General features: G+C 36.2%; 1 long non-coding RNA gene across 1 annotated transcript; it reads left to right on the top strand.

The window, feature by feature from the left end:
* The first annotated feature begins 2,195 nt into the window (after nucleotides 1–2,195).
* Nucleotides 2,196–11,122, top strand: LOC128852166 (uncharacterized). The gene is made up of 4 exons (XR_008449833.1): nucleotides 2,196–2,296; nucleotides 7,671–7,723; nucleotides 8,483–8,652; nucleotides 11,008–11,122. It is a non-coding gene; the product is annotated as an uncharacterized LOC128852166 (long non-coding RNA).
* The last annotated feature ends 15,024 nt before the right edge of the window (nucleotides 11,123–26,146 follow it).

Here is a 26,146-nt window from a genome sequence, read left to right as displayed (position 1 = left end):
TTCCTTTCTTTTTGCTCTTGCTGTCATCATCTTCTGAATTAATTGTTCAAACTCTTTGCTTCTGCAACTGTAAACCTGACGAGTAGTGCATTTCTCATTAAAAAGGTATTTTTTTTTCTCTGATGTTACACTGCTGCTTTTCTTCACACTGCACAATCAGACTGTTTCCTTGCCAAGGAAAAAGTAAGTCAAAGGGTCTGGGAGACTATCTTTATAAAATTGACTGGCACTACATAATGGAATAGATTCATTCTAGGGGAAGAAACTTGACAAATATTCAGTATTATATATTCTTACATTCACTGAAAGAAACTAATTGAATTTACATTATTCTTTTACTTAATTTACGGCTTAATAAGCATTATCATCTTTCGTTGTGATTATGACATTTATTCCATAAAAATAATCTGGAAAATGGAGTGATTGGAAGCTAACAAACCTCCTCCTACAAACTTTTTCTAAAGGTCTGTACTTTGAAAAATTGGGTAATAGCAATTTAAAATGGTTTACTATTTTTTTCTTGTTACATATATATATTTGTTTTGTTTACTTCCACAGTTAAATCTTAATTAGAAAGAAAAAGAGCAGAAATTGTCATGACTTTTGTTCTCACTACCAAGAAAATTTGCAAAGTACTTTACAAATCCTACATCTCTATTCCATTGATATGTAGTTTCTTTCTAGTGAAATAGGTTACTTACCCAGGTAGAACAACTCTGTAAACATTTTTAAGGGAGATAGAGAAGTGTATTGCAGTAAGTGCAATTTGAAATGTAATTTGAGTAGCAAAAGTGTAATTATCCACTTTAAGTTTTAGCCAGGACCATCCAGCTATATATATAATTTGTTCTTACTGCTTTGTAATATGGGTGCTTTACTGGATATTAATGGATTTAACCTCAAAATATCATTGACATATGGTAGTTCAGTTAACTTAATCATACAAAAGAAGAACTGAGGCACTGAGAAATATAGGATCCAACTTAAAATCCATTGAGTAAAGAAAATACTTCGTCAGCTTCAGCTGGCCTTGCATCATGACCAAGCTTATATGTGAGACCTGGAAAGACTCTATTGTTGGCAAACAGTCTCTTAAGAAAACAAGTATTCTATTCTGAAAGGGTAATAGGATCTTTAATCAGTGCAAATGATATGAGCTGTAGTTTGAAAGGCCAAGAATAATGAAATGTCAATATTTGTATTAAACAGTCACCAAGAAAAAAAAATATCATCAGTAATTTTCTCCTCAAGGAAAAACAGTTACACTAGGACAGTTTTTCTTACTATTTTCTAATCATAGAATCATAGAATCGTAGAATAATTGAATAGTAAAATTTCTGAGTTGTGATTACAACAGAATTACTATTTCTAAAGCCTTTAGGTGTGTATCTATTAAGAACACTTTCTTGCTACAGGTATTTTCATAAAATAATTTCAGCAAAGAACTCCTACACTGAATGCATTCATACCTCTATTAGTACAGTTGGTTTCACTCAGGAAAACCGTCTCCACTCACCAAGGATTCATCCAGCTTTTCTTGTAGAATGACTGTAGAACTGATGTAACATCAATGCACAAAATACTGTACACACTGATTGCTGGAATGTAAATGTTAAATTTGCAATATATTATAAAAACATTGGTAGACCTTAGCTGATATGATTTTGCTCTTAGAGAACTTACTATGGAGTTAGACCCAAATGATATAAACTATAAGCAGAATTTTAGCTGCATCTAGTAAGTTATTCATACATCTGTTGTTATAGGTTTTCAGTTCACATACTAATTTTCTTCTTGTTTTGGCAAAGTCAAACAAAGTCAAACTGTATTTTCTTATCTTTTTCCTCTATGAAATTAACATTGCATATGCTGCCATCATATTTGAAAAACTCTTGTGTGGCTTTCTGTTACCTGTGTAGATCTTACCTGCTTAGATTAAAACTCCCTGAAACAATGCTAAAGAAAATATCACTCAATTGTATAATCATAAATATCAATGATCCATTCCAATGTTGGTAAAAGAACACTAGTAATCAAGCATTAGATGATTGCTTTATTGTTATGAATAACAAGAATGTTCAAACTATCTGAAGACTGAATTTTTTTTGTACACAAAAATACAAATGTCCAGCACTCTGTAGAATGACATCTGTTGTGGGGTTTTTTCCATTACAGAAGAGATTGCTTGAAATGAATTACAATTACAGTTAAGGTGACTGAGACCTGAAGTGGTTTGATTTAAGTATCTCTGGTGAATAAGTTGACCAAGGCTTCTGCTTTATACTTTGATAAACAGGTGAGTACAGGATTATCTCATTTCTGCATTAAGGTGTGCCGAGACACTCTGTTAGATAACTATATTACCTAAGTTATTAATACACTGGTAGACAACTGGAATTGGAGAAGCCAAGGTTCTTACCGATCTGTCTAATTTCAGGCTTAAACAAATGACAAAATTGTAAGGAAGGAACAGAAGTCTTGGGCAAAAGCAAAGAGTGACATAAAGGCCAAAATTTAAAATGGGACTCAGTGTGTAGTGAGACAGAAGGACGTGTTAGTCTCAGTTGTGTATATATTAGCCTGTTTTCAAGTGGTAGCAACAGTTCAAGTGGTCTTCAGGGATAGGACTACAGTACTTCCCTTATGAACCATGAAGAAAGGGCAATAGTCTTTGATTTGCACAAACAATGATTAACAAATAAAATCAACCCACTGACTTCATATTGGATGTCCCAAACATGAAGGACACAACATGTAAAAAGCCCCTAAAAAAAAATAAGTGTTAAATTCTGTCTATGAGAACTTTTTATCATACTTTTGCCTTCAAATGTGAGAATACTGAACACTGATAGAAGATTTAGAAATTGCAGGGGGTTGATTGTTACTGCTCTTGGGTGGCGTGTATGTCCAGCCTCAGCATTGTGCGGCATATATGATATGCCAGGAGAGCTATGAGAGAAAGTCCTGTGTGAAGCCCAGTTTTCATTCACTGATGAGTAATTTAAGACCTGTGTAGATGAGCTAAAATCTTTCTGGACATAGGCTCACCTTTCCTCTCTCAATCCTGAAGATCTACCCTGTGCTGCCAGGAACCAAGGACTGACCCGAGTGAATCTTGCACTGATATTTTATGGGTTTGTATTGCTTGGTGAAACTTCTTTATTCCTTCCAATCAGTGATTAATATGAAGTTTGATAAGGGAGGTAAACACTGTGGAGAGAACAGCTTTTCCACCTCCAAAAAATGGAGACAATACTGTACTTTCATCTGCCTTTTCCCAGCTTAAATTTAGTCCTGTTTAGACATCTCTAAGTGAATTGTCTTCAACTTTACTGATGGAGAAATGAAATGCAGGATCCAGCCCAAAGGCATTTGAATGTGTTTTTATTATAGTTTATAGGCCAAAGTCCTCTGAACACACTACTCCCAGGTCGTCTATCTTACATTAGTCCAACAGCTTTTTCTGTTCTGAACATTAATCTCTCTTTACCCATAACTCCAAATGTCCTCTAACATTTATAATGACAGATGTGCCGCTACTTCAGCAGCTTCTGTATGTCCTTCCTCTCTCCTGGCAGGCTTCCCTGCTGTCTCCTGGCACAATTCTCCTTTCAGATGCCAAACTTTTCTGCTTGGCATTTCCATTTCTTTCATCATTAATAAATGTCTGTTGTTTAAGTTCTGTGATGCCCTGTTAATCATCCAACTAAAGTTACCAGGTAATTTTTTTTTTGATGTTGATCAAATTTTTCTCCACTCACTCTTGCACTGTCACTTTGGCTGTTACCTTGTATCTGTAGATTATTCCAACCAAAATTTTTCTGCATTTTCATCAAATATGTACCAAAGTTCTATCAACTTTCACTTTTATGACCTTAAGAAAATTCAGTTGTAAATCAAAATATGTAGATTTAAAGGCTTTTAGAAAGACTATTCCAGGAGAAAAGCCAAAATGTAATAAATAAGAACAGATTAACTTGTTCCTCTATTCTTGGTCTTCAGTCTGAAAGGAGATCTTTCATTGAATTACAGACAGATCTTTGTATCTTTAGAAACTTTTGTTGTAGGTTTTCCATACTATCAAAAAAAGTTTAAAATCCTTTTGAAAGAGGTGAAGGATCTAGTTAATTAATCTAAGAATCCAGTCTAAATCAGTATATTTTTAGTTCACTTTGATCCTGAAGTGAAATCTCCTGTGTCTGCCTGAATCTGCTTTGACTTAAATGGTAACATTTCAGAATCTACCTAATTTTCATTAAAATTGTTGAATATTTGTGTAAATCATTATTAGTAGATGAGTATAATAGATGCTAAAACTCATGTGTTTGTTTTGTATGATTTTATTTACCTACATCTGTTTGTGTCTTCCGGTGCTGGAGATACTCAATGTGTTTTAGTAGTCAAAGAATGTTAAAAATGCTTATAACAAAACACTGCATTATTCCAAAGCCTTGGCAGTCAAAACAAAAAGAGAATGGTAATTACTTCTTAAACTGTAGGAAAAGTTAAGCTATAGCCATTTTGAGAATACAAAGGATTACAGTTTTTCTCTGTCCATTTCTAAATTCTAGTACTCAGTTGGTACCCCTGGTAAGAAACAGAAAACTGTTTAAAACATTTTCTCATAAATTTCTATTCTTCACTTGAACTTGATGTGAAAACAATGCAGAAATTTAATGCATTTTGTAGCCTTTTGAATTCAGATACAGAAGGAATAATAAAGAGTAGCCCTTCCTACCCATTTATCAAGTTATTAATTATTAAAAGAATATCTAGATGTTTTTATGAGCTAAATTTTGTTCAGATCATTTTTATGTCCTGAATAAGGCTAAAGTGTTATGCTTTCCCGAGGAATACAATCTGCTCATGTGTGCCTGAATGTCCTTTCCATATGCATGAGTGCTCACAACTTGCAGCACCAACAAATTAATAGTCTGCACTGCCTTTTCAAAGAGGAAGTCGAGACACATGAGTCACTTCGCTATTGATTCAGGGATTGGGACTGCCAAATTGCTACCAATACAGCAATTTCTTAAATCCTAGTAATCATAGTATAAAATTTGTTGTGTCATTTTATAGTAGGGCGTCACTTTTATAAGGCAGAAGAAAACCAGAAATCCAGTGATGTTCAGATGGCAGTACTATTACCAGAGTGATTCATCTATAGTATTACAAATCATATTATGGTTCAATAAAAAACTTAAATTGGATCAATCCCAGAGTGTACTGTTTAGTTAAGGTAAAATAGTCTCTTCATTAACAAAATGCACGGTTACTTAGAGTTTCTCATTTATCAGGAATGACTGTAGTTTAATGTGAGATTCACTGTGTTGTTTTCATCACTTTCACTCTACCATGGAGGAGACCCATGTCATTTCTCCTTCCTTTAAATATGTTCCAACTATGTTACTGCCTGGGCTAGCCGAATAAGCCTGACATGGGGTGACTACAAAATAGCTCTGTCTTTCAGGCCACTATATTAACAAGGTGCTCTTCAGTTACTGACGTTATTTTGTTGCTTTGTTTTCTTACTTCCCAGTCTTACCGTAGTTCTCTTGCCCCAGTGTCAGAGCATCAATATGTCCTTGCCAAGTTATCTTGTCTAGAGAAGATACCGTCAAAAAAGAATATGACAATCAACTCTGAGTTTTTTCTCAAAGTCACTCTGCAACCCCTGTGCACATGAAAATAACTCTGGACATATTCTTTCCCTCCACACAAATGCTATACTGAATCTTGGACAATATACTTTGGCCTTTCCTAAGGCAAAAAATTCATCAGGGACATTTCCTCTGGCACCTTTCTGTCTCTACTGAAAACTCCTTTCTACAGTCCCTTCAGCTGTAGCAGTGTGCCCTCTCTTGCTCTTAACCCCATCTCTAACCATATGTATGTTATCAAAACCCAGGGAATCTCTTTCCCTCCAGGAACCAGATATCCCCCACAGCAGAGTTCTATCATCAGCCCTTGGCTGTTTGTACATAATTCTTTCCAGGCCCCTGTCATGTATGTAGCTCCAAGCATTCCCTGACTTTAATCTTCATCTCACCCTAGGCTGAGTCATAGAGAGACAGAGCCTTTTGATTCATGCAGAAACAAAATGCAAGTTATTTTAAAATCTCCTGTTTCCTTTGACAGTTCTTTTCTATCGTTATTTGCTGTGTAGCTCTGGGCTCTCCCTTTCTCTCGAAGCTAAGCTGCGTCTTAGACAAGACACCCTTTGTTTTCCTCACTTCCTCACAGAGAAGAGTCATTCTAGTCTACTTCATTTTCCCCTCACAGCCCCTCCCTGGCTCTATTACATCTGTAGCTGGGGATTTTTTTCTTTCTTTCACCACCACCTTTTTCTTTCTTTTGACCATCCTACCTAATGGTAGGATGAACCATTGGTGAAATTCTCCACACCATCCAGGAACTACACCAGTAGCAGCATTTATGCTGCTTAGTTTCTGTGTATCTTCATGCAGTAAGGTTGTGCTTGTTCCTATCTGTGTATAATACACAAGAGGTTTAGGAGAGCAATATCATAGAAAACACAAACAGTTTAGGGTATTCACTGTAAAGATAGTACTAAAAAAAACCAAAAAAACCTTGCTATACTTTGGAAAAATTCAAGTCCTTGTAAATTTTTCCTACATGTCCTCCTGCCTTCCTGTTGTTGTTGTTTAGCCTATAGTGCCAGAGAAATAGTTAAGACTTACTCTGCATAGGGGGTCTGCATTACTGAAAGCTGTATTAGTATGACCATAAGTTCAAAGAGGGGTATGGAAACCTGTTACATGTAACAAGTTGCTACATACTGTAATTTATCACATATTGCTCTTGCTTCTACCTCTTATGTTCATTTGCAAGTTGCTTTTGTTGTGTCGTTCATGATACTATTAGCACAAAATGACAAAAATGTCAATGAGGTTTGAACAGTTCTATTGTGTGAGCCCTGAGGCAAAAGCTGCCCCTGACCTTGGGCAGAGTTTGAATTTTACTTTTTGTGTCACTGCTGTTTATGCAGATTGTGTTTAAACCTGCCTCCCACTTAAGCCCCAAAATTTGCATTTTGCCATTGAGATTGATCCAAGAGACATAGAAAACCTTACACAAAGACTGGAAATATGTTCCACTCTCTGAAACAATTTTTTGTAAGTAATTGAAGTCAGACAATCTTCTTCTTAGGTGAATGTTCCATACACACTGATGTTGATTTCCGTTAGATGCCATATTCTGAAAAATCTGGCCATTGCTTTTTATTTAGTTGCAAAAAGGGGGCTTTAAGACTTGCACAGAGATAGATGTAACCAAGACATGCCCAGGAAATGGCAAGATTTAAGACATATATCCTCAGCATTGATATTGCTGCTTTAGTGTAAAAAAAAAAAATTAAATATTAAACAGAGTTCTTTCACTTGGGCATTCTGTCTAGGTCACTTCTAGGGTATTTTCTTGGCATTCTTTTGTGAAATGACAAAGGGTTAAATACCAAATAACCCAAACTGTCTTTAGTCCTGCAGACAGGTAACTACTGTATTGGTGATTCTTAAGTAAACAATGCAAAATTTACATATATGTTATATAGCTGGCTTTCATCCTTTTGATTTTTGTTGGAGAAACATTAAAACAGACACACACAAAAAGTAGTTACCTTAAGTTTTATAATTCTTGTCACTTGTTTCCAGATGTAACTGATGTAACTGGATAACACCTGAAAGAAGTAAATAGAAGATGACAGGTAAGGCATGATGCAGCACATCTGTGTTTGTGCACTAAATTTCATATGGGTGAATCCCAGCAGAATCCTCACAGAGAACTCAAACTGTCATCCCATGGGCTGGGACGGAGGATTCTCTCTCCAGTAGACAGAGGAACTGGGAACTCTTTATTAAAGCAAGCGCATTTCGATCAGAATATTTCTCCACCAGCTATGTATAGGCACATATGAATGTTTATACTTTTCTCGTATATATGCATTAAAATCTAAAATCAAGTTGATTGATAGATTCTACAGTAATAACAGAGAATGCAGTGAGTTAGAGAATATCACTGGTGATTTTTAAGAGTCCGCATATCATTATTTATCTTTGGGGCACACTTTACCATTGTCTGAAGTCCTTTCTAGCCCTATCTTCTATGATTCTGCAGTTAAATGGTGTTCAAAATATGTTCTGAAAAAAAAGAGAAGATTTGTATGTGCTTATATAGGTAGTATCCGACAAGAAGCAAAATCTGGGGATAATGGCAATAAATTATATCTGAATTGCCCTAGTACTTACTGTAATAAGTACTTACTGTAATAATACTATACATATATACATGATAATAATGTACAGTAAGTATGGACAAATTAGTGTTTTCAGGCAGCTACAAATTTATACTTAAGCTCTTTGTGGATGACTGATTTTGTATAACTTGATATTTAAGCAAGATTTAACGAAAAGGCTGATTTTTTTAGCATATATAGATTTATAATGGAGTATTTTTTTTATGTTAGATATTAAATTACGAAGATGAAGAGCATAAACCCCTGTTGTTTTGGCACAACAGGTGATACAAGTGGAGAAGATTTTTTCTTATACACAGTAAATGACCTAAGTTGTAAATTTAATGGAAATGTTGAAAGATCAACAGGAATCAAGCAGACCTGATCTGAGTGCAAAGCAGGTATACTTCACTTTGTTCATCATATCTGTTTGACACTATGCAAAAAGCAAGTTCTAAACTGAATTTGTGAATGAATTAAATTTAAATAATGTAAATTGATGTTCCTGTGCTGCATAAAATACTTGTGCTATACTGTACCTAGTGCTGTTGTTGAGATTTTACTCCTCTCTGTTCCACTATGAAAAAGATCCCTTTCTTTTCTAACATTACCTTGCAATTGGTCTGGCTTTCTTATAGCAGTGTCAGTGTACTAAGCTGGAATATATCCATCCACTTTATCTTCATTATAATGATGAAAATAACATTCACATACACAGAAATTGAAGTCTCTTGGTCTACTTCTGAACTTCCTTTTTTGCTGTTGAAGGTCTTATATACTGTGACTCCTGGAAAGCACTAGTGAATTTTAACCAGTGAGGTTTTATCTTCTAATAATTTCTGAAAGAAATATGAAGTGACTCATATGAAATGTTAATACCCCAATATCATGCTAGCAAATCTTATAATGTAGCATATTCAAATAAATCTGTCAGTCAGTGAACAGACATTTACATAAACAAACTTTTAGTACAGAAGAAAAATGTTGCATTTTGTGAAAAGACTGCCATGTCTTCTGAATTCTGAAAATTACTCAGTAAATTGTAGTACCTCATTGCCTTTGGTAATTTTTGTCATCTCTGACACTGATGGTAAGTGAAATGAGCTTGTTGTTTACATGTGAAGCCATTATGTCAGATTTTCTGAGTTAAGCCATTATGTCAGATTTTCTGTGTTATACCAAAAGAGGAAAAATTCCCAGTGTGTAATTGCTATTTGAAACCCTTTTGTCATCAATTCAATACATAAAGTAGAATTGAAAATGTAACTTGTCTGATTCCTGAAGATCTTGAAGAAAAGTCTTAGCTATAATTTAAACATTTCAAGGTATGCTTTTCAGGCTCTTGATGTCTACTATTATTTATTCCCTCAGGTAACCGATGACGCTCTCAAATGTGGTGAGCTAGGTATCGAGGGATGGACTCTGGCAGCAGTGAAAATCTGAACGTCAAGTTTCTTACAGCTAATAAAAAGAAAAAGCACAAAATGGTGCATTTGAAGCCCTACCATTCTCTGCAGTAAAGAAGGGCTTTTGAGAAAACACTCCCACCGTTTCGATATCCCAAAAGCACTCCTTAGAGTAGGTATCTGCAGCCTTTCCTACAAATAGGTAAATAGGACTTAATGTTTTGTTTTAAAATATGGTGAAAGGAAAAAGTAGTAGTGGTGCTGTTACATTTTGTGGGTAAAGCACTTATCAGACAGCAGGTAAACTTAGTTTCTATGTTTCCCTTCCATCTTGGATGACACTACTTAGCATGCACCTCTGAAGGTAAGTCATCTACTTGGTAATGGAGAGGTGTTAACCTCCTCAGGGTGTGGAGAATCTAATACCAACAGTTTCTGTATGGCACTTTAATGATTAGGATAGTTCTTCTGGAAAGTTAGTGACTGCAGTTACTTTTTAAAGGGTACTTATTTGTTAATGGCTGAGGGAAAACAAAAAATGAAAAGTTGAGATTTAGAAGGAGAAAAAAGAAGCTACTTTCAACATACTTGTATTTCTCCTCTCTGTTAACCGTTGAATGTTAACAAAAAGCAGTATATATTGGAACTCAATCTTTATGATAAAATAGAACTATATAGCTAGCTCTCTAACTATAACTATGTAACTAGCAAGCAATTCATAACGATGCTTGAAAACATAAAAAATAAAAGATGGTCTATAAAAGCTAGCAGAGACCAGGACACTAAATGAAGCAAGTCAAAATCAACAATTTAAGCAGGTGGTGCTGAATAGACTAAACACTGTGAAAAGAATCGGGCATGTTAAACCTCAGGCTGAACCTATCTTTGAGCTTTAAGCTGTTGCTATTCACATTTTTTACCTGAAGTCCAGACTTGAGCATATGAACTCTGAAAACCACCAATGCATCCAAATTTAGATGGGTCCTGAAGATGGGTCCTACAGCAACAGAAATGCCCGTGAACAGGATAGTCCAAGGGCTATTTAATCTATGTGCTTTTGTTCTCAGGCAGTTACTGGCTATTTTTGCTGTGAATTGTCTCCTATAGCCTACCAAACTCTTTACAGGGTAATAAAGAGTTCTAAATCTTCCAGTACTTGTCCATCTCTCCACATACATTCAAATGTCTATAAAAGCACTAAAAAAAGCAATCTCCTTAAACTTGAAATAACCTTTATATAAAATTGATTGTAAAGTGCTGGCTATGTAACAAAAGACAATCACCTTTTTTTTTAACAAACAAAGGCTGGTTGAAAAACTCACAATTCTTTTCTCCCCTTCCTCCTCACAGATGACTCAGCCATAACTGATTGTTCTGGCCCATTGTACTCATTAAGCAGTTTGTTAATCTGGCATTAAATTGAAGAGCAGAGGAGGGTTGGTGGTACACGGAAGACATTCATCAGGTACTTGTGGATATTGCCACTTCTCCTGGATCTAGATACTTGAATTTATTTATCTATTCGGCTGAATGCTGATAGTCTATTCTAAAACTATATCTTAGGAAGCAAAATAGTTTGTCATCTTCTCTGGTGGGCTAAAGTTTTAAAGTTGTCAGAGGGAGACAAGGAGCAAACAGAAAGCTCTTCTGAACTAGATTTGAAAAGACAACCATAATCTTAATTCAGACCTCCAAGCTGGAACTCATACTTATGGTGTACCTACAGACTGATTCAGAAATAAAGGAATCCATCTAAAACCAGTTTGCTCTATACAGATTTCTTAGTTGACACAGAGGATCATTTATTTATTTATTTATCCTGCAGAAATGAGTGCAACATAGCATGAAGGTAATATTTCCTCGACTTAAGGTATCTCAGTATTAGATTAATTTTAACACATTCTTTTTGTGTAAGAATATTTTGACAGTCTTTTGAAAGCTTACAACTATTGCTATAAGTCTTATAACATTCCACATTTCCGTCACAAAACCATCTATAGAAATTTGTAATATTGGACTGAATTAAATAACAAAGTTCTAGGAACTTTTTGCTATTTTATCTGCAGTCACGTTTCTGTGGACAGGTACTTGCCAACTCTACTGCCTTTGAAGGTTGACTCCAAAATGGTCATTTCTTACTGCTTCCTTTTTTTTCCTGTATCTCTACTGACTCAGTTAGAAGGCTTGTCTTCACATGATGTTATTAATGAACAGATGGATAGTGTCTTGTCTCTGATGCTCTGTCTCTGATGCTGACTTTGCAATGCCTCACACTTTGTCAGAAATCATATACAACAATAAAGGTTCCTGCAGCTGCATGGGGGGAACCTCAACTCTAGTGAATAGTTTGCATTTGAAATTAAACGCAGACATTACAGGAAAGACTCCGTTGTCTTTGAAGACTCATACCTATATCTTTTGTAGTTGACTTAAAAAAAGAGTAATTTATCTGTTGGTAAATAATTTTCCATGTTTTTTGCTTGTGTATTTTGACACCTAATATACATTTTTCCTAACTAACACATTGAATCCTACAAGTTGTTCCTTTCCAGAAAGAACTTAAAAAATTATTATTCTTATTCTGATCATATGTTTGCTTGGGGGAGCCCTAAATCTAGAAGAAATTGATTTTACAGGTTAGATTCAAGGCTAAACATCATAGTATTTGGTTAGTTGTATGTGAAAAAAAAAATGTTACCAGAAAGTAGTTTTAAAGGCAATCTCAGGAGTTCAATTTTGTTTTCTTTATAACATTAATACAGGTATAAAAGTAGCTGGGCGTATGGAAATGGAGAGGATGTCTTCTAGACAGTTTTTTCTGTTTCTTTGATTAGGACACCTGAAGAGGAAAAATCAAGAATTCTTGCAATGCATTGAAATAAATGTAAATTATGTGAATGCCATGGAATGAATACCTAAAATCAAATTCCACATACAGAATGCTTGCAAAAAGAAAATTAATTATTTTTCCTGTTTTTTAGAAGAATGTTAGTATAATTTCTAAGTCTTATTATAAGGACTAGATGACCTCCATTTAATCCTTTTTGATCAAATATCAGTTGTGCTGCAATGAGGTAAATTACAAGGAAATAGCTGACAGTTTCTTTTAGCCAATAAGCTGGTGTGAAGGAAAAATAGATTCTATGAAAGTGGCTGAGAAGGTGTTTGCCTTCCAGTGCTTGTCCCCAGGAGCACTGACAGAAGATTATTTTCACTCTCTCAGATTCCTGATATGTCTCCTTGTCTTTCTTACAGACCAGTTTCAGTTATCCCTCATCTTCTTGACTTCTCTTTTCTGAGCACTCTTCGTAGACATACCTGTTCCTCAGTATCCTCCGCGAGGACAAGATGCAACAATTTTTTTCTCTGTTGTTTCATTTGAACTACCAAGGTACAGACCTTTTGTTACATGATGTCATAACTTTTCTTGCTTTTACAGGACCCTTTTTTCAATGTACAGATCTCACAAAGATGCTTTTCAGCCTTCTGTTTTACTACATTGTTAGCGTGAGTCCCCGTTCCTCACGTTCTGTCTGCTGAACAAAACATTTTTAAAGACAGAAGGAAATATTCATGGGGAGTGGTAATGAAGGAAGTTCTTCCTAGTGCTTTGCTAGCTATTGATCCTGAAAGATACTTATAAAACTTGGAAAGGTACAGAAGGGGGAGTAGCATGTCAGACTGAAGAAACTTACGAGTTGCCCACAGAACTGGAGTCTGCTTTTTTCTCTGCAGCAAAATCCTTTCCATATGCAGGTACTGACTTTCTGTTTGTTATTTTTACCACTCCGAATTTCTCAGGCAAACAGCTGAGCCAAAGGGAACCCTCTGAAGATTGTTTAAAGAATGAGACTCACCTGTATGGTATTTCCCAAAGTGTCACTTGTTTTTCTCCTTATATACTATCATTATTCAGTTTCAAATCTTGGATAGACAATCTTGGGTAGACTTTAAGGAATTTGTGTTCTTGCGTGTCTTACATTTTTCTGGAGAGCATAATGAAAAAAAAACAAGGAAACATTCAAGGTGTGAGTATCACAGAACTGTGCGGTATGTGGCCTCTAGGACAGATGTTCCATGAAAAATCATCTTCTTAGCAAATTATTTTTTCTCTTGCTGTGCACAGTGTAGGTGGATTTGATTCTTTCAGGATATGGCTGTGCACCAAATGTAGATGAATGGTGTATTACATTTCAGTAGGTTACAAACAGAAATGTGGTAGCCCGTCTTGCTTTGAGTATTGCTGACTGTTCCTGCTGCACTCTTATGGTTAGTTAGTACTTCATGGCACAGTTTATGAAAAGGGCATATTTGAATTTTTAGGTTTACTTTTAGTGGGGGAAATGATTTATTCTTTGAGAACTTTTAGCATGGGTTTTTTTATCATGGGTCATTATTTCTACGTAAAATGGATTATTAACCTGTGTTCTGAATAGGATTTTTCAACAGTAGATGAAATGTAAAAATACCTGTTCATTTACTGAAGGATACATTCAGGTATGTGTAATCACTGCTCTCTTTCTCAGAGCAAATCTTTCTTCATTTGATACTCTCCTAGCAAAAGTCATAAGGGCATCAACTTCTGTGTTAGACTATAATGATTTTCTCATTACTTCTCCCTTCCCCTTGTTCGCTACTTGAGACAGAAGTTAACATCTTGGAGCTATATTAAACCAGTCTGAATCAGACTTTAAAACAAGCCAAGTGTCTCTGGGACTGCAACAGAGCGAGCTCTTCTTTTGTCTTGCGCCCTTTCCTGGAGCATTAAAATATGAGTATGTCATAATACCTAGTGCTATTTTTTTATGATTTTTGGAGGACTGTGTGTGTGTTTGAGGCAGAACATTATATCTCTCTGCCTTTTGTATGTGGAGCAGAAATGCACTTGCCTTACTAATCCAAGACAGTATGTTTTGTATACCAAAGATTCAATTCTCTAATGTTGTGGTAAAACCAACTACAACTTTTTCCTTGTCTATACAAGTTAGGAGTTTGTGAAGTAGGTTAATTCTCAGCTCAGCCACAAAAAAGCCTGTACAATATTAATGAGGTAGTAAACTAAGTGAGCTCCAGTTTCTGAATTTATAAAATAGAATATTAACTGCCCATCTCAGATTCAATAACAATTTTTAAATGCCATGATATTTGGAATTGTTTTTCAAAAAGTACGTGTGAGTGACAAAGCTTTTTGGAGAACTTGTTGCTAAGTTGAGCAGACATTTCTCACGTCAGTTATGTCTATATTAGCAATAATTCTACCTACAAGAGAAAATTTGCAGGGCGAGACAGTTAAACAGTTGGTACTGAGAGTCTCATATTCAGACAAAAGTGTTTATTTTGCACTAACTTCAGGCTCATCTCATGACCTGAATGGTTGGAATGTGATAAGTAAACTCCCAGATCATACCTTCTCACCCAGTTTCCTCTCTAAAATACTTGCTCCAAGACCACTCCACAATGTAATTTCAAACGACAGTAGGTGCAGGTGGTTAGTACATTCAAAAGTGCGCTACTGATGCAAATTCAACAACTAAGTAATTGCACCCTTAGCCTCTTGTGGGATAATTAAATTTGAATACAGCAGATTTTTTTCTGTGCTTTCACAGAACTCAGATAGTACAAATTCCACCCTCTAATAAAGGGACTTGAATCACACTATTTGATTCTCTCTAGCCAGTCAGACCAGTCATCTATAACAGCTCTCAACAGTCCCCCTCCCTCAAATTCCCAACCTTGTTCTGGCAACAGATTTGTTCTCCAAATCTTTTTATTGCCAGTTCTAAAAGGAATTTTTCTAAGGATCTCTGTATTTCCAGACAGTGCTTTTCTCTGTCTCCACACCCTTGCTTAGGTCATTATGATATAAGTAAAAGTCTCGTGGAGAGCAGAAATTGTAGTTGCTTTATAGCTCTGTGTCACAGGTGAAAATGTTATGCCTTTGGAGAAGACTGTAATGAATAACGAATAAAAATGACTGCAGCTGCTTATTTTGAACACAGGGAAAGCAATAAATCTTTAGGCTCCAAGCTGGTGAAAAATCTCATAACTCTCAAAATCATAATTAATATCAGAAGACAGGCAGGGAAGAAAACATGATAAAATCTGAAAGATGTCATTTGCAGACAGTGACATTCCTTCAGCTGCGAGACCATTTTGTGGATACTTTAATGAGGATAATGAGGTGGGAATACAGTATCTTACAGAAACTTTATGAAAGAGTTCTTGCACACACACAGAGAAAGGAACTGAAAAGTATATTCACATATTTCAGTTTGTCTGTCTTGGAATACTGATGAGTATAACAATAACGAAACATTCATTCACTTGTGCTTGGGATTTCAAAGTAGTCCAGATCTTGTGCTTGACACAGCCAAAAAGCTTATGTAAAACAATGCAGAAAATTATGTTAATAGATTTATTATATAAAATTTAAATAAAATGTTCTGACTGAGCAATCTCTAATCTCCAACCAATTCTACCTCAGTCTGGGTAGAGTGCCACACTGGTTTTCAAGCAGGCTCCATTCTAGTACCATAATGCAGAACAAACTAAATCTATCCATTTTTAATCAAAAAGCTACTAGATTGTTCATATAGGTTGATATTTGACTAAATAAATTAATTTTAGAAACTTTTATTAACACACGTTCCAATAGACCAAACAGTAATAATAATTCACCGTCATGCCATACTTACTTGTCAGATACAATCCTATAAAGCTTAGTGCATAAACATACCAATGAACTCTTCATATGTATACCTGTTAGAACAACCATAGGTAAAATTGTTAGCACGACTGTATGGATTGTTTAAATGTAAGGTTACAAGAGGTTTACTTCTTTCTCCTTCTACACTCCTGGAATGGCAGGATTAGCATAAGGGATTTTTTTCAGTGCTTCACGTTTTCACCTCTTCATTCTAATTACCTAAAGCAACTGTATAGAGAGCAAGGAACTGTATTTGAAAATGAAACAATCATCTGCTAAAAAAGATTGCCATCATTCATGCAGTAGAAACTGGAGCTCTCAGAATCAGCTGGTATGAATATTATCACACTATCAAGATTTATTCCACGGACAGCATAATATAAAAATAGAATACAAAAATTTCCAAACTTCAATACTTTTTCCAAATAAGATAAAATATACAAGACTTTAAATATTAATTTTCACTTACTATGCTGTTCGCTTACTATGCTGTTTCACTTACTATGTTGTTGAGGAAAAGCTGATAATACCAGTGGGTGTAAATTTTGTAATCTGTTTCTTATGCAATTAAATATATTTTTCCTGACATCTATCTGTTTTACATGACAAAATAATCCTTGCAATTTGTCAGGAATCATGTAATAAAGCTACATGTGCAGTGAATTTATTTTTTTTTAAGGTCTGGCTAAGTTATCCTAACAAAAGCAAAATTCCTTTCCTCCAAAACCTAGCACTCTGTGATGTTTTCCAGTCCCCCATACCAAGCTAAGGCAATACTGGATGTATGACTCCTGCAGGCTCTACCACCACCCATGTCTCTGTAGTGCCAGCTGTGGCAGTTAACAAGCTCCCTAAGGAGGCTATCCCTCCCAGGCACAGGTACTTGAGCTTATTAAATGATTGTCAGTAGTCTGTCCTACCCATGAATGCATTCCTCACTTTGTTGACACTAGAACAATATTTCTTACCTCTTTCCCTCCTTTGTAATAGTATGTAAGCGGGGTGTTGGCAACCACTTGGCAGAGAACATGGGCACAGTTGGGGGAACCCTGCCCAAAGGATCTCTTGCTATGATCACAGCTAACAACACTTCTGTCTTCATACCTTAAATTGTACTTGCATTAGTATGCACTAGGAGTCCTGAGGTTATTTCACATAATCTCTTTAATTTAGCACGTTGTATGGCACATACGTGGGTGGCTGTCTAGCCAGGTCTGAAGGACCCAGGCTGATTCACTAGAAATTGAACAGTTGATAGTGTGCATATGAATACCATTAATTCAGTAAGGACCCTGAAATAAAAGGTTGCTCAGATGGCTGAGCATTCTAGTTGAAGAGGTTTAGTTTTGCTTTGCAAAAAGTTTTACATGTATGTTTGCATGAAGAGCACAACTTTGCCCATGGCTAAAAAATATAAAATATTCTTCATACGTAATTTATTAGTGTTGTCTGGAAAACTCCTAGAAAATTGACCTTTAAGATTAAAGATTGTTATTTACCCAGATTCACAAAGAAGCTGGGTTCCACACCTTGTCTCACTTCCTAGCTGCAAAAAGATTGTCTACGCTTGCATAGAATAGGTAACATGAAAATCATAACTTAGATTGAGTGTGAGAAAATTAAGGGTAAGAGAAGAAATGTCTCTAATTAAAACACAAAAAAAAAATAGAATGTCATTGAGAGATATATGTTACGGGAAGAAATAATGTGCTTGCATCTGTTCTTCATTTTTTGTGGATAAGAAGTACAAAATATTTTAATTCCTGTTATCATTGGGGTAACATGCAAAATGCGAGGTGCAGTTTGTATTAAACTTTTTTAAATTAACAGTGTTGCAAATTTTGCATTCATATTCTTTATCTCAATCAACAGGATGAGATAGTGTTTCTTTTATGTATTCCATACAAATACTCTGTCTATAGTAGCAGCTGTGTTACTGTAAGAGAGGGAGAAAGGTAACAACTTAGTCTTGTAAATCAAAGTATCTGTTAAGGAGAAAAAGGAAAGCAGAGTAAATGAAATTAAATCTCCCACTGCTTGGTCAAAAAGAGATCATTGCTTATATGGGTAATTAAAATTGCAAGAGTCTAACATCATGTATTACCAGTAACCCTTACAGGTTAGGTTAATGCATTGCATTAATTTATGTATTATTTTGTATGCATAACCTAAATTTTTACTTTTCCAGCAAATACATTGCTTCTGTGACTTCTAGGAGAAGGAATTACCCATAGAGGGTCCCTTAAATGATTTTTTATTATTATCTATGCTATCTTATCACTGTTGTGTATTGCTGTTTCACGTCCTTTGTCTTTGTTCATGGCTTTGAACTTTGGCATGTCACCTAGAGACCAAACATTTTGCTAGGGAGCTGTGCCAGTGAAGAGCAGTGATCAAAGAGACACAGTAAACAAAACAAATTGCTGCTATTACAACTAACTTTTTTTTTCCCCCCTTTTCCAAATGTGGATGCATCAGTGCAAAAATTTCTATTTTCCACTGTAAATACACATTGAAGCTGACTTGGTATAGGGGACATCATCTCTTTTGAGTGTGACATCTAAGCAGCTTAAAAACTCATGCCCCTATGTAATTTATAGTACTATTTTCATGTCTGTCATCTGCTCCACTTCATTTCAGTCTAAAACTGTTGCTTTGAAAGGTTTTCATGCTTATTGTGAAGACCTTTTAATTTTCTGTACTGTTACATATTGGTGTAATTCATGAGCAGATTTCATACAATATTGTGTTAATGTATTTATCTGTATTTTTTTCACCTATCTTCAATATATCTTCAATATGTAGTAGGAAAACAAGCCTTGAAGCAACAGAATGCTAGTCTTTGAATACGTCTAAATACATCTTTTTTATGTTGAGCTGCTAAGGTTAGCTGCAGTTGAAGGAAAGGTAGATCTTGAATTGATCAGTTGAAGATTTCTCTGTAGGTGAATCTAGCTCAGGTAGCCCAGGGAATCTGTTCCTTGGAAATTAAAATGCTGGTCCTCTACCTAACAGTGCTTTAAAAAAAGCAGGTATGAAAGCTGTTGCAGCTATGTGGTAAGCTTTGGGAATGTGTTGCTTCTGGTAGGTGCTAATGTTTTTTGCAAAGAAAAAGTACAGAAAATCTTCTAAAAGTAGCTCTGGGTAAATCCAGAAATGTCACATTTTGCCATTTACTTCAATTGGATTTTAATCAGATCATAGGAAATGCAGCATTAGAATAATTTTCAGATGCCTCACACATGAAACACACAGTTGCTGGTCTTCGTTGGAGGCTCATACATGCGGTTATATTTATTCACTAATACTGGTACTGCCTTAGCATTTTCAGTAGAGTAAATGACTCAATTTATTTCCAAATACATTATGTCTTCAACTGAGAGATATTGCTGGAAATCCAACTCTGTTTCAACACAGTGTAGGCCTATTAAATTTAATTTAATAAATTTCATTGATATAAGCAGATTGTAACATAAAGTGTATAATGTATTTCTAAGTTGTCTTGATCATTTAGGTAACACTTCCCCCTTCCTTCTGCTTTTGAAATCTTTCCTAGTCTAAGACTGGAGGAACTGCTGTTTTCATGTCCAGTTTCACCTCCACAGCATCTTTAAAGTTGATGTTGCAGCTCATAAGCAAGTATTAATGTAGGCTGAAGTAATGGTAAACTAGGTTTACAGGGATGACTGTGAGCTGTGGTCAACTTCAGAAGCGAGTTTCCCTTTTGCTAATTTGAATAGATGCATTACTTCTTGACCATCTGGAGAAAAATATTTTTTTCTGTTGCCTCTAGAATCACAGAATCACTAGGTTGGAAAAGACCTCCAGGATCATTTAGTCCAACCATTAATGAGAATGAGGCAGATGGAAATGTTACCTTCAGGAGTAAAGCAGAAGATGAACAGAAAGATCAAACATGAAAACTTCACAAGTTTAATTTTACTAATGGCAGAATCACAACACAAGCAATCACGATAGTAGTCAAATTCAGAGATACTATGAGATACAAATTAATACCTGAATTTTTCCAAGGACTTCAGTGGATGCAACAGACACATATAATGGGGTTTGAAATGGAACTGTGGCAAAGGAGTCGTGCCCACTCCCAACAGAAGCCAGGGCTTTTAACATGGCAGCCACTGGGTATTCTGTGCCCTTATTTTCATTCCTTTGGTGGCAAACTGTGGCAATTAGCACATATTACATCCAGCAGTGGATGTAGAAGAAGGTGGGACCCCTCGGTCAGAAAAATGCCTCAACCAATAGGGTGTCTTGGCCCAGAGGAGCCTCTGGAACATGGCCCATAGATGACCACGGTTCAGATCAATCCAGACTATAAAATGGGGACCCCACCAGAGAACCCCTTTGAGCGATTCTCCTTGGTGCAGCATGTTTGTGACCAGAAACTCTTCGCTTGGGACTGGGATGCCACCCAAGGAAGCTTCATGAGATTGAATGCCCTCACCTTCCTTTCAGTGGCTGATTATTTCTTCTAGTTATATCCTTGAGTGAGCCCTCATCCCTTTGGGTGCATGATTCTATCTCTGGATACCCTTGAATGAGAGGTTTCCCTTTTTGTGAGTGTGTGCATATACTCTGGGTCATCATTCCTGTGTGTTGTAATGCAGCAATAACATCACTGACTGGTATATCAAACCTATAATTTCCTAATTGTTATTGTATTGTTGTTTTGATTCCCCTCATTGTCTTATTCGTTTCATCTGTATGGTTTTGGTTTCGAATCAAAGTTTGCTTGCCTTTATTATCTGCGTGGAGTTGTTTAGGTATACCTCTGTGACAGGGAGAAGTGGCATTATACTGCTTTTAGTGTTCTTCTCATTGCTGCTATTTCATTCACTTACCAATGAATGCCACATTATATAAGTGCATATTTTACATTATGAATAAAAAATCATAGAATCATAGAATCACCAGGCTGGAAAGGACCCACTGGATCATTGAGTCCAACCATTCCTAACAATCCCTAAACCATGCTCCTCAGCACCTCATCCACACGTCCCTTAAACACCTCCAGAGAAGGTGGCTCAACCACCTCCCTGGGCAGCCTCTGCCAGTGCCCAATGACCCTTCCCATGGAAAATTTTTTCCTGATGTCCAGCCTGAACCTCCTCTGGCAGAGCTTGAGGCCATTCCCCCTTGTCCTGTCCCCTGTCACTTGGGAGAAGAGGCCAGCTCCCTCCTCTCCACAACCTACTTTCAGGTAGCTGTAGAGAACAATAAGGTCTCCCCTCAGTCTCCTCTTCTCCAGGCTGAACAACCCCAGCTCTCTCAGCTGCTTCTCATAAGACTTGTTCTTCAGCCTCCTCACCAGCTTCCTTGCTCTTCTCTGGACACACTCCAGAGCCTCAACATCCTTCTTATGGTGAGGGCCCCAGAACTGAACATAGTACTCAAGGTGCGGTCTCACCAGTGCCGAGTACAGAGGGAGAATAACCTCCCTGGACCTGCTGGTCACGTCGTTTCTGATAAAAGGCAAGATCCATTGGCCTTCTTGGCCACCTGGGCACACTGCTGGCTCATGTTCAGTCGGCTGTCAACCAACACCCCCCAGGGTCCTTCTCCTCTAGGCAGCTTTCTAGCCAGAATTCCCCCAGTCTGTAGCACTGCATAATGTTGTTATGCCCCAAGTGCAGGACCCGGCATTTGGCCTTGTTAAACCTCATGCCATCGGTCTCAGCCCAGTGGTCCAGCCTGTTCTGATCCCTTTGCAGAGCCTCCCTATCCTCCAGCAGATCCACGCTTCCACCCAACTTAGTGTCATCCACAAACTTGCTGAGGGTGCACTCAATGCCCTCATCCAGGTCATTGATAAAGACATTGAACAGAGCTGGACCCAGTACTGAGCCCTGAGGAACTCCACTTGTGACTGGCCTCCAGCTGGAGTTAACTCCATTGACCACCACTCTCTGGGCCCGGCCATCCAACCAGTTTTCAACCCAGGAGAGTGTGCGCCTGTCCAGGCCAGAGGCTGACAGTTTCCGAAGCAGAATGCTGTGAGAAACTGTGTCAAAGGCTTTACCAAAGTCCAAGAAGACTACATCCACAGCCTTTCCCCCATCCAATAGTTGAGTCACTTTGTCAAGAAAGGTGATCAGGTTAGTTTGGCAAGGCCTGCCTTTTGTAAACCCATGTTGACTGGGCCTGATCACCCTATTCACTTGCATGTGCTTCATGATAGCACTCAAGATCATTTAGTCTTATAATGCTATGATGAAATGTTTTCTGTAGTCGTACAAAATATTTTTGGGATGATATACAACAGTTTTGTCAAAATTGTGTTTAGAAAATCAGAAAGAAGGTTGGAAAAAAATTTCTACCTTGCTCTTTAGCATCAAATTATATAATTTAACCCATAATATATATTTTGCTCTTTTTTATCTTTTCAAGGTAGTTCTTCCTGCCTGCATATTCATATACTCTATTCTTATAATAGCTTTTTATTTTATATTAAAAGAGCATTTGCTTATCTTGTGATATTAAAGGCTTTCTGCAGTACAAATACCTGGATGCTTCTATAAAGCTTTAAGAGATTTACTAACACTGATAGAGTTATCTTTTGTTTTAAACCTCATGTTTATTTTTTCAAGCTGCCTACACAAGATTAAATACATATAGGTCTGCCGTTGTAGAATTTAATGGAGTAAAACCAGCATTTACATTTTGTATTTTTTTAATATACTAGAATTATTTCTATATTTGATGGAATTGACATATCTGTTATATAACAACCTTTTGCTTGCTCAAGTTCAGATGTCCCAGCTTGCTTGTAACCAGGAATCTGTCTCTGTGCTGTGAGACTCAACAAGCCTGAAAGGAAAGCTCCTGCTACTATCTCAATGTCAAGAAGTGTGTTCATCCTTATAAGAACCTATTCTAAAACAAGAATTACTGAGGAAACAAGAGACTCATGAAAGACTGGTCTCAGGTCTTTCTAACTTATGCATTTTTCAATCATCTGATCCATGTATACAGTGTTTACATACCAGCATAAGAACTTTCAGAAGTGCATTATTTCAGCAGTGCCAATGAATCCACAGACTAGTGTGTAAAACCCAGAGTAAATAATTTGTTTGATAAGCAAGGGAAGATATTGAGACTGAATTAATCATCTAGTTGGACGTGTTTATGTCCTACACATGAGCAACCATTATGGTTTAGTGGATAGTATTTTATATTAACATTCTTGTAAAACCTATATGATGCTTGCTGCAAGAAACAAAACATGGGAGGGGATAAGGATCTAAGTTTGCATCTGAAGGGAAAAATGTAACCTGAAGCCATAGCAACTAGGTAATCTTGACACAGATTTAAGTGTTATGCTTCCTTCTGTATGCTTCCATGTCTAGAGTCTGCACAGCTTGTGTGCCTGAATGTAAAGAACATTAACCTTACAGCAGGGGGCTGACTATGACTGACTGTTAGAAATGCTGGCATGCTTTGACTATCCTAACATGGATTCATTGAGTTGTAAATCCAGATTAAGAATTATTTAGGAGTGTAAGCAGCTAAATTCATGAATCAATTTTAAAGAGGTTATTTTAATTTCTAGGTATTACAATTAAAAAAAAAATCAACAAACTACTCAGTCCTTCATCGGTGAAGCACAACAAAGCCTGACTGCTTACTATGCAGCAGTGGATGATAGTGTTGGTTTGGTACTTAGGCAAAGTAGTAGGAGAGTATGTGTGAACCATCAGCCTGTACTTGGCTCCTATTTAATTCCACTATTCAACAGGAGTACAGATGCAGAGGGCTTTATTGGGTGGACACATTTGCTTGAGAGGGTAACAAGCAGCTAATAGTCTTTGCTGGCAATAGCCGTCGCTAGAATTTATCCTAAGAAAGGGAAAAGGGTAGACTTAACAGATAATAAAAGTAAATGTTAAAGAGGATTGGCATGATTTTGCCTTTTGAAAGGCAAAAAAAATACCCTAAAGTACAGTTCTCAGTGTCAGTAACAAGTCACAGTTTGAGAATATGTCTCAGATAATGGATATGGTGTTCAGTGGAAGTATGAGCAAGTCTTAGCTGCCAGTTTTCCATCTGACAACGTGAGCAGATACCTGGGCCTAAAAAGTAATTTATTGGATATTTTATTGACAGATTATTTTTACATATCTAGTAAATCAAAACTTATCTTTCCAATTTTGAACTACTATATCTAAATGTGGTGATATAACCTAAGTAACAATAACAATCTTTGAGGTCCTGAGCTTTGAAGATATTAAATGCAGTGTTTCCTACCTTGACTCTTGTAATCGTTAAGCAAAGACACATATGCTTATTGTTTCTTCTTAAACATCTAAATCAAATTCTCCAGCCATTTAATAGTTTTCCTCATTTTACCTGAATTACCTCCACAATTTAGAGCTAGTGAGATGCCCTGCACCCTTTTCCCCATACCTACACACTTGAAATAAAGCTATGGAAAATTTTTGTGTTCACATACAAGCTGTCATTCTTCACGCTTGAAAGGACTAAAGTTGGTATGTATTTTGTGATCCAATATATTTTCAAAATTTTCTAATTTTGTTTTGTTTTCTCTCAAAAGTTAAATATGGCAATCTGAATGACGTATTCCTATTCATGTTTGCAGTTAGCAAACCATACAGAAACAAATGAATCCTAAAACTTTCATGAATTTTTTTTATACAATGGGAATTTTCACTGCTACCTGTTGAAAGAGAAGGTTGGTGTTTTTTTCCTATTAATTTAAAGCAAAAAAGATTCATTGGATGGTTCTATTAAAAAAAATGGGACAAAATGATAAAAATTCCATTTGGAAAATTTAATATACAAGTATTTTACATGAGAGTATGCCATCATCTCTTCCTTGCCCAACAACTGCTCGTTATTGGTACTTTAAATGGGCCTGAATTACAACCAAAGATCTGAAAAGTTTCAGCTTATGAAAAGTTGACAGGCATGCTTGAATTTTAATGCATATATCATATATTTCTCCAGAGCTTCATCAAAGCTAAGATAAAACCAGATCTTTTCCAAGCTTAAATAGATTAAGACAATTTTTAATAATTTCATTAGTACTCACTACCTTAATGCCTAGTGGCTTCATAGTTATAGAATTATACATAATGCGTCATCTTCAAAGGTAAAAGGACCTAGTTTTTCCAACATGTGAAAACAAAAATACTCCTTACTTAGCAGTGAACATAGTTTTGGTTTAATACTTTAACAGCTGACACTGATAATATTCTACATGAAAAATCTACCTATTTTTTCTGTGTTTTATCCATAATATTTTTTCAAAGATCAGATAATTATCGGGAAAAGAAAACCTTTTATCCAATCAGCTTAATGTCACCTATCTTTTAAATAGGTATGTTAGATTTCTAGATGAAAATCCTTCTATAGTCAGGGGACAGAACTCAGTGGTCCTAAACAACAACTAACCACCTTCCAAGTGCCATCGCAATTGTTATAGATCTCCTTAGTGTGTTTGGCTCTTTCCATTGATTTTAGAGAATCCAGATGTTGAATTTAGACTAGAAGTGTAACACTCAGGGTTTGACTCTGAGAGATTAATTCCATCCTCAGCCTAATACATAGAAAGTCAGATGACCAAATTAGTACAAAAATCTATTTTAACTGTATCACTGAGATTAGAATAAATAATACATGGAAACAATTTACAAAATAAAAAGCATATTTACAGATATGGTGTGACCATAACCATCTAACTCAGTCCTTCTACCTATTCCCATGCCTCTTTCTTCCCTACCCCTATGATTTTTATTTTTTTTT

This window comes from Cuculus canorus, chromosome 4 (genome assembly GCF_017976375.1).
Source record: "Cuculus canorus isolate bCucCan1 chromosome 4, bCucCan1.pri, whole genome shotgun sequence".
In the NCBI taxonomy this organism is placed as follows: Eukaryota; Metazoa; Chordata; class Aves; order Cuculiformes; family Cuculidae; genus Cuculus; species Cuculus canorus.
This window is presented reverse-complemented; position numbering and strand designations above follow the sequence as displayed.